At 39.8% G+C, this 7,949-nt stretch overlaps 1 long non-coding RNA gene across 1 annotated transcript; it reads right to left on the reverse strand.

The window, feature by feature from the left end:
- Positions 1–642: 642 nt before the first annotated feature.
- LOC128116224 (uncharacterized) lies at positions 643–3,377 on the reverse strand. Its single transcript, XR_008220412.1, has 3 exons — positions 3,088–3,377; positions 2,751–2,821; positions 643–2,355 (listed from the first exon to the last, which is right to left on the reverse strand). It is a non-coding gene; the product is annotated as an uncharacterized LOC128116224 (long non-coding RNA).
- Positions 3,378–7,949: the final 4,572 nt, after the last annotated feature.

Here is a 7,949-nt window from a genome sequence, read left to right on the forward strand (position 1 = left end):
AGCTCTGCATTTATTTACTTATTTATTTGGGGCTCAATAAATGTTTGTGTTGTTCTTTTTTGTTTTGTTTTGTTTTTTAAGATCTCAGTAGAGGTGAGAACAAGAATTTGGATACAGCTAGAATTTATTCAGTGGAAATAATAACACATTGATTGCTTCAAATCTGAATTATTTAGTGACCTAGCAGTTGTCTCTGAAAAGCTGCCAAGATTTCAACCCTGCTGCCTAATGCCAGCATCCATGTTTTGGTTGCCATATCCTGAGGCACATCAGAGGTTGTAGAAGTAGACTGGAGAAAGTGCCGAAATTTCCGGAGGGGGTCGTTCAGTTTAGCATTTGCAAGTGCCTCTGAGAACTGACTAAACTCTGTCTCCAGGCTTCACATTTTACTGAACCGTGAACATGAAAGAAAACATTCTGGCCGGGCGGTGGTGGCGCACGCCTTTAATCCCAGCACTCGGGAGGCAGAGCCAGGCGGATCTCTGTGAGTTCGAGGCCAGCCTGGGCTACCAAGTGAATCCCAGGAAAGGCGCAAAGCTGCACAGAGAAACCCTGTCTCGAAAAACCAAAAAAAAAAAAAAAAAAAAAAAAAAAAAAAAAAAAAAAAAAGAAAACATTCTGGCTATACTTTGTCAGCTTGTCCTCCATGGCTGGGCCGAGACAGCATTGGTCAGTCAGCCATTTTTAAAAGAGACTAGAGTCCCTGTGTGTGTGTGTGATATTCAGGTTTTGCTTTCCAGCACCTTCATCTAAGTAGCAGCAGTCTATAAATACGTTATGAGCCAAAGGACACGAAGCCAAAGCGCCGATGCCAGAGTGAAGCTCTCATCTTGAAGTTGTAGGATTTCACGTTTTATCCGAGTTTATTTTCCTCGGACGTGAAGGGTTGTGACAGAGGTAAAACCAGGACCTCACTGAAGGAATGGCCCTTATTTTACGTCTTACTTGTGTCTTTCTGCACGGAAAGGCACTTCCCGAGAGGCTCCTTAAACACTCGCAGTCTCCAGGCAGTGGTACTTCAATGTCTTTCAAAGCATGAAAAGCTCCCCCAGCCCGGCAGCCCCCCCAGGTGACTTGCTGGACCTCACAGCTTCTCTGCTGCACCAGTGTTTGATCTTGCACACACTGAACTGCAGTCCTTGGGCCTTGGACTAAAGAGAGCTCCCAGCACTTACATAAAGGCTACTTTGAGCATTCTGCCAAGGACTCGGGAGACACTTTTTTCAAAGAAACAAATACATTTGGTTTCCAGAGTTAGCAAGAGGCCAGGTCAAATTTCTTTCTTCTTTTCTTTTCTTTTTCCCCTCCCTACTCCTTCCTTTGCCCTGTCTCAGTCTGGTATGTGTCTAATTATACACAGGGCTCAAGGGGAAAACACCTAAAATGACTTCTTCAGGTAGAATGTGCAATAGGAGGAAATCTAGGCCATTGCTGTCCTCCAGAAATTCAAATGAACAGAGTAGCCTCTGTCTGCATGTTGGGGCCAACAAGCATTTAAACAGGGCACAAGAGAGGCAATGTCATTCACAGGCTCACATTGCTGAAAATATAATCATTCTTCTTTAGCTATAAAAATAGATTTTTTTTCAGGCTTTATACATTGTTCTTCAAATGTCTCCAATGTGAAATCCCTGAAGTGTCTACACAAATTGGGAAAAGTCGGAGAGCCTAGCTAGAATTTCCTTTGGCCTTGAGCATAATCTGAGCACTATAGTTTGTTCCAGCACTAAAGCTGTGCTCAACCAATTGCCATAGCCTGTGATCAGACTTAACCAATGGGCCAGGGTTGCCAAAGCCTAAGCATGAAAGGTATCTATCTGTATGAATATGAGGAAGCCTGGGTATAACTCAATGGTAAAGGAGTGAATATAAGCAAAGAATTCATCAGTGAACTCTTCTCTACCACTGGCATACTAAGATTTGTATTTGAAGTCATTCTATTCAAGTACAGTATCATTATAATTTTTTCTGGTCATACAATGAGTTACAAGTTGAGTGAATTTTAAATTTGTAATTCACAACACATGTAGTTTGTGCCCAATGCATTACCATATGCTTTGGAAATGCCCTTCATATTATTTATTCATTCAAACATAATATTGAGTACCAGGTACCAGACATCTGTTTTAAGCTTTGCTGATAACTGTGTACTGGTGCAGAGACACACATGATGTAACTCATTAATTAATTAATTACAAAAAAAAGTGATAAAGTAAAGCTGGATTCAACATGGAGATGGATATAGAGGGGAGCATTTAGAGAGAGTATCGAGCAGAAAAACCTTCTCAAACAGCCATCTAAAATGTGAAAGACATCAGCTATGCAAACTCCAGAGAGATGATTTTCCAGATAAACCTAGGAGAGATAAGAAGGAAGCCCAAAGCCTTTAGTGAGCTTCCATTTGGTGCATTTGAGAAAGGGTCAGGATGGAAGTTGGGTGTTTTGGTGAAAAGTTCTAACTGCAAGTCAGGGACACATCCTGCAGGGCTTTCAAGGCTATGGTCAGGCAGTTCACGTTTTATTTATTTATAGGATAAGGAGTAGCCTTGCTGCATACTTTAAATAATTTAAAAATGAGACTGAAGTCAGGAGAGAGATTTGGTAAGGGGGTGTATTGGAGTAGTTGGAGATGGAAAATGAGGGATGGATATAATCAAGATACATTGTATATATGTATGAAAATTTAAAGAATCAAAAATCAGGAACAGTGGAGTGAGTACTGCTCTTGCAGGGATCCCAAGTTCACTTACCGGCATCCATGTCAGAAAGCCCATAATACCCTGGAGCTGAGCTCTGGTGAGATCTGAAGGTGTGCACAGACCTACACAGACAAACACACATATACACAGCACTTAAAATGATTAAAACAAATCTTTAAAATCAAAAAAGGGAGTATCAAAAGATGATCCTGCAGAGTTAATCTTAGATTCACTATAATTAATCATAACCATTGCTATTAAGTCAATATTACAGTAATCCAAAGGTAAGAAACATTGAAACTATGAGGAAAGTGCCCTCTATTGAAAATTCAAGAGGAGGGGCTGAGGCAACGAAGCCGATATTTTGGGTGAAGGAGCTGACACTCACCTTCTACCTGGAAACTGCCCAGGCAACTGTTCGTGTTGGTAGATTCTTGCACATGCTGGCCCCATGTTCTTTCCCACTCCACTTCACTCCATGTGTTTAAGGCTTAGGAACTCCAGGATATGCTTCTGGCTTGGTTAAATAGCTCACATTGCCTTTTGATGTTGCTTCTCTCTCATCCTTGTTGATGAGTCACTACAAAAGAAGTTTCTTTCACAAGCTTCCAGCTCTGCCTTTGTTGCTTGAGTTGACAAGGAGATGCTGTGGAAAAATCTGACACAACTGGCTGTTTGTTTGCGTGGAGGGCCCTAAGGTGGGGATAAATAATTCAAAGTGGCTTTTATGATCTCTCCGTCAGTCAGTCGCTGGGTGACAAAATTAAAGGGATCAAGCTATAATGGAAGAGGGAGAACTAAGAAAGAATTTGAAGAAAATCATAAAGTAAGATTTTGCAGAACATGTTTACTGAGTGCACACAATGCAAGAGCACAAAAGGATTAAATGCCTGTGTTCACAGCGTGTGCACTTGAATCCCCAAGACAATGCAGTCACTAAAAATTTTACCACCATTGCATAGAAGGAAATCAACACAGTGAGGGAGGAAGTTGCTCTTTCTCCTGGAGGGCTTGCCTTGAACCTGCTGGAGTTGAAAGTCCCTTCCCAATGTCCTTGGAGCTACTTCTTTCTCAACTCTTTAGGACAGTGGATAAAAACAGGCTGCAAACATTTGGAAATAACTTGAGATATCAAATTACCATGATAAAGCTATTATTTTGCTGGCATTTGAATAAACATGTGGTTTAAATAAGAAAGGGGCATCTTCTCAGGTCAAACTTACAGATAAGAATGAGATGCCCATATTATTATACAATGAGTGTCTGGGTTGCTAAGCAACACTTGCATACCTATTTGCAGGTAACATTTACATGTAATCTATAATAAGGTGCATACATTGCATTAAAATATCCACTATGCAAAACACATTATATAGATTACTTACAATATGTATAAATTTAACAACTCATTATTTTGTAATATACTCATAATATTGATGTACCTACGGCACATGATATACCACTATTATCGATTATATTGATTATATTTTAATATGTATGATGTGCAGACAATAATATTTGTATATTTTTCATAGCTTAGTCATAGCTGGTCATAACTTATTTATAAAATTATATTAAAACATAGATTCAGCTGTCCTGGTGACTGACAGAAAGGTGAGAAGTTCAAAGTCTACTTGGACCACGAGTGAGTTCAAGATTATCCTGGGCAGCTTAGTGAGACCTTGTCTCATAATTAAAAATAAAAACAAGCCTAAAATATAGCTCAGTAGCATCATGGTTGCCTGGTGTGCATGGGGTGTGGGTTCAGTGCATAGTCAGGCGTCTTGAGTTGTGAGTTTTTACAATTTTATCAATTTCCCCAATTTCTCAGGGTTTCGTGTTTCCACTTTAGAGAAGGGAAACATTTTACTAAATATTTCTAAGGCTTGAGGAAGCACTTCTCAAAAACAGACCTACAAATAACCTGTGTGTGTGTGTGTGTGTGTGTGTGTGTGTGTGTGTGCACGTGCATGCTTGATGTTATTTATCATCGGGGGTGATGTAAATTAAACCCACAATGAGATTTCACCTCAAAAATATTAGAACAAACATTATCAATAAGACCAAAAATCCAACAAATGTTGAAGAAGATGTTGAGAAAGGGGGAAAAGGGAATCCTTGCACATTTGTTAGTGGGAATATAAACCAGTTACAAAGGAAATTACATCAGTATATCAAAAAGGTGTCACTGTGATCACTGGATATTTGTCCTTTCAACAAGAAGACTCAGAACAATTTACTAAAAAAGCTACTACTTCACATTTTATGTTGAGATACAAAGAGATCAGCAACTTATTAGCAGTTAATAAATCACTCACTGATTGGGATTTAAGAATTTGAGCCTGCCCCAGCATCATGATTTTCTGCAAAAGGCTGAAGAGCAGGCAATGCAATGGTCTTGTGAGCTTAGCATAATCAGTTTACCTGTGTCAATTTCATTACTGTTTATAAATAGGGATGCTGCCTCATGGGAAAAGAAAGGCTCCCTGACTCCTTTTCCATCTTCAAGCAGAGTAATTCACCATTCAAATCTATTCTGAAAGCACACAGAATTTATTCCAGGGGACTCTGAAAGACGGGTCTGCTCTCTGCGGAGCAGCAGTTCCACTGGGTTTGATTGAGCTGAACGTATCCCAGGTTAGGTGTTATCCACCCTCAGCTATTCATTTTGGCCGCCTTCTCCATCAGAACCATGTTTGAAAATCCCTTTATCTTCTTTTGACCCTGCTAGGCTGCTACCCAAAGGAATACACTCTAATCCTCCTCTGCCTGTCTGGAGAGATTTAGCTCCCTGTGAAAGGGGTTTCAAAGTAGACTCTCAGCAGTTCTGGAAAGGAAACTGATGCATTGTTGTTTATAAATAAGTGGGTCACATTTACCTGTGTTTGTGAGTGACACTGAGAAGTTTCAGGAAATTCACAAATATATGTATGTATTATTTATACACATGTGTATATCTAATATGCAAATGTGTGTATCCACACACGTGAGCTCCTTAGCAGTCAATATTTCATGGAGAATGGAAATGACAAATTTCCATAAATTTGAATACAGCTAGATGCACATTCCAGAAGAGCTTGAATTAGAGAATATTCAGCACCAAAAAAAGTTGCCCTTTTCTTATTTTGCGATACAATTAACTCACATAAGGAAAAAATTGTTCCCCAATATGACCCTAAGGGAATTTGCTTTCATGCAGGAGAAAGAATTTTTTTTTTAATTAGACTCATTGCATGGTACTTTAAAATGTGGCTTATGCTTTATTTCACTGCCATTTAAAATATTTATTTTCTAGACACTTTTATGCTATGTGTTGGTATATATTAATCATGCAAAACAATGGGTTTCATTATAACATTTTCATACGTGGATATAAAATACTCTGGTCATGTTCACTCCCATGACCTTTTCGTGTTCCCTCAGCCATTGTTCCCTTCTTCCTCCCAAACAAGCTTTCTCATGCTTCACATTTTGCTTTCTATCTATATGAGTATGTGTGTGTGGTGTGGTGTATGTGCATATGTGTGCTCAGGTGCGTCCACCTGCATGGGCACAGGACAGAAAAGGATGTCAGGTGTCCTGCGCTGTCATTCTGCACAGTCCTCTTGTCTCTCACTGCATGTGGAGCTAGTCATTGGTGAGCCTGACTGGCCAGCAAGCGCCGGAATCTCTGTTTCTGCCCTCTCCCGGGTACTGGAGGTAGGTGTAGAGGACAACACCCAGCTACTCCAGGTGGCTCTGAACTGTGGTCCTCAGGCCCGTGCAGCAAGCACTCTTATCTGCTCCATCATCTCCTCATCTCCCCATCCCCTTTAAATCTGTAATTTAGATCCCACATTTAAAAGAAAAGGTGATGTTTGTTTTCAGAGTATGGTTTATTTTACTTAATATGATGCTCTCCCATTGCATCAATTTTCCTGAATGTGACAAGATTTCCTTATTCTTTGTGACTGAATAACATTCTCTAACACTTTACACTGCATCTGTACCTATTGAAAATAAGCAAATTGCCTCTTAGGAACAATCCACACCAAATTGTCAGACCCACTTTGTGCCATGCTCAGTGAGATAATGTGGATGTGGGCAAACTTCTCAGAAAACACAAATTGCTCATCTGTGAGGATACTGTCAAACCATTCCCAGGAAAAGGCTATATGAACAAGACAATGTGAGCACAGTGCCTGCTGAAGAGGCCTCCCTGTTCTCTCGGATTCCCTCTGCCTTGCTAAAAGCCATTAGATTACATTCCTAGAGCTAGCCACCAAGATCTATTCCCTTATTTGGCCACTTCCTCCTCCTGAGGCTGATTACTAAGGTCCAACTATTGATGTATTGAAGTTCAGCAATAAAAGCTCCCTTTGACTTACCTAATTTATGTGCCCAGTTAAAGTTAAACACCTCATCCTAACACAGGGTTTCCCCTTTACCTTTATACACCACCGTTTGTCTATGGTCCATGCCTGTCTTCTCTCTATCTAGAGGCAGTTCTTTGTCCTCTCTCTCTTTGTTCCTTTCCTTTCTCCCTCTTCCTCTATCTGCTGTCTTTGTCTCTTATTCCCTGCCCTCAGTCCCTCTGGAGCAATGAATCTTCTTTGTGCTGAGAACTTGGTTTTGGGGTGACCTGGGCCAATACTTTTCTTTTCACCCACTGCTTACAGAAATTTGAGAAATGTAGATTTCCCTTGTTAAGCCAAATTTTCCACGTGTCCCTGAATGTGGAAACAATCGAGATCAAATTAGGAAGATGCTTTCTCTGTGATTTCTTTCCTAGCTGCACTCTCCCCATGGGCTGCGCATATCATCAATCTCTCATTATGTTTCCCTAAAATATACTTTTTAAATGGGATATGGTAAATTCAAGAGGAATAGCTGGCTTATTGTTTTCCTTTGAAAACATATAGTACCAGATGAGAACGACCAGAAAAGCAGTTACTTTCCTTTAATTAAAATACTATTACTGGTTGAAAGTTATTCGTTCTTATGTAAGTCAAATGGGAGAGGCATTCATGAGTTTGCACATTAATATGACAGAATAAAATACATTAAAAATATCCTGTCTCAATATACTCCTTGTTCAATTATTAATTGGCTGTCTTTTAACAAAGTGTCTAAATTCTCTGATAACCTAGTTTGACAAAATTTGAAAGTAAATATTACTATAGAGGTTAGAATCTGAGATGCCTGCAAGGTGAGGCAGTTGGATGTGGTATTCATTGCTGGCAGCTAACTCAAGGTTTTTCAAAAGTGGTC

This window comes from Peromyscus californicus, unplaced genomic scaffold (genome assembly GCF_007827085.1).
Source record: "Peromyscus californicus insignis strain IS unplaced genomic scaffold, ASM782708v3 Scaffold_20__1_contigs__length_68692818, whole genome shotgun sequence".
In the NCBI taxonomy this organism is placed as follows: domain Eukaryota; kingdom Metazoa; phylum Chordata; class Mammalia; order Rodentia; family Cricetidae; genus Peromyscus; species Peromyscus californicus.